This window comes from Ictidomys tridecemlineatus, chromosome 5 (genome assembly GCF_052094955.1).
Source record: "Ictidomys tridecemlineatus isolate mIctTri1 chromosome 5, mIctTri1.hap1, whole genome shotgun sequence".
NCBI classification, from domain to species: domain Eukaryota; kingdom Metazoa; phylum Chordata; class Mammalia; order Rodentia; family Sciuridae; genus Ictidomys; species Ictidomys tridecemlineatus.
In genome coordinates, this window is record NC_135481.1 from 91,921,204 (window position 1) to 91,922,909 (window position 1,706).

General features: G+C 49.0%; 1 pseudogene; it reads right to left on the bottom strand.

Annotated features, from left to right (window-relative positions):
* Positions 1-771: 771 nt before the first annotated feature.
* Positions 772-1,273, bottom strand: LOC144377651 (T cell receptor alpha variable 8-4 pseudogene; annotated as a pseudogene).
* Between the last annotated feature and the right edge of the window lie 433 nt (positions 1,274-1,706).

Below are 1,706 nucleotides of genomic sequence, written 5' to 3' on the forward strand. Positions count from 1 at the left end.
TAAATACAGCATGATTCCACTTAGATGAAGTATCAAAACTAGTCAAACTCATGGCAGAGTAGAATGGTGGCTGTCAGGGACTAAGGAGAAGATGATATGGAGAGATGCTGGTCCAGGAGAACCAAGTGTCAGTTAGACAATATAAAAAAGTTCTAGAGGTCTGTTGTACTATATTTTGCTTCTAGTTACTGAATTGCAGACTTACAGTTTTAAAAAACAGTAGAATGTAAGTATTTTCACTATAACTTTAAAATATTCTTGTCCCTGAAAAGTGTAAACCTGATTGAAATAAAGGATAATGAAAGGATAAATATCGTGTCAGAAAAATTCCAAACAGAAATGAAAAGGGGTACATAAGTAAAACAGGAAGAAATAGCACACCAAAAAGAAACTAGAGCGTGTCTGTAGCCAGACACTAAATAAAGTTCCTTTGAGGCAATGCTAATCGTAACAGTGGATGCTAGAAGTTACTTTTAAAAATTACAGTGCTGTTGCCTTTTTAACTTGAGAGCCCTTATAGCTACGTTCTTCAGAGAGCAGGTGTCAGGTGGGAGTTGGAGCATGAAGTTGTGGGGAAAGACAGGGGTCCCTCCTGGAGAAATTCAACACGAAATCTTTATCTGGGCCACAGCCAGCCTGAAGGCGGCAGTACACAGACATGGAGGCAAATATTCAAGAGACAAATATTCCTCAGGACTCAGGCCACTCTGTCCTCTTGGGCTGCACAGAAAAGGAAAACCTCTTGAAAACTCCCCAGCTTGAGCCTGTGTGTCACAGAAAGTGCCCTGTGTCAGGAGGTTTGTGCTCAGCTCCCCCTACAGCCCCAGGCACTGTGTCACTCAAAGCACAGAAGTACTCAGCTGAGTCGCTCCAATGGGCTGAGGGCTTCCTCAGGTGGAAGGAGGTTTCATTCTTCCTAAGTTCAGCCTGGAAACCATTGATGCCTGTCACCAGGGTGGCCCCTGACATGTACTTCAGGAGGAGCTGGGGGCCTTGGCTGGGGCGTTGCTGGTACCAGAAGAGATAGGGTGATACAGAAGATGAGTAGCTGCACCTCAGCTGCAGAGGGGCTCCTTCAGAGACCAGGACGTGGCGGTCAGGCTGGGTCACTGACTGGGCTCCGCTTCCTCCTGCAACATTGATGCTGAGTCAGGAAAAGCAGCGCAGACCTGGCTGTGGAGAAGACGCGTCCCTCTCCAGCTCGAATCAAAACAGGGTCCCTTTGGTGGGAGGGGAGAGGGAACAGCATGTACTCACTCAGGGTGAAAACCATCGCGAGCACCGGCACAAGCAGCAGGAGCATGGCTGGTGGGGGAAAGCTACAGAGATCCACGGGAGGGAAGGTCGCGCTGGCTGAGCCTCTGGGTCACTTAGTGGAGAGGAGGCGCTACAGGAGTCCCTTGCTTGGACAAGTTTCAGAAACGGTTAGAAAGAGGCTTTCCTTTAAGCAGTGTGGATGCTCTAAGGTCCCTTGTTCTAGTGACAGGTCCCTTAACTACATCAATGAGGAAGCATCAGCCAGGGGCAGGGAGGAGGGGCTCCGTGGATGAAGAGGATGCTCAGTGAGAACTGACGCCTCCTTGTGCAACATCGCCCTCTGGAGGCCAGAGGCGGAACCGGGGATCTAGACAGGCTGTTTCCTTCCCATGTCAAGGTGTGATGTGCCAACTTAGAGGGAATGTGCGTGTCCCTTTCAGTATCTGTGA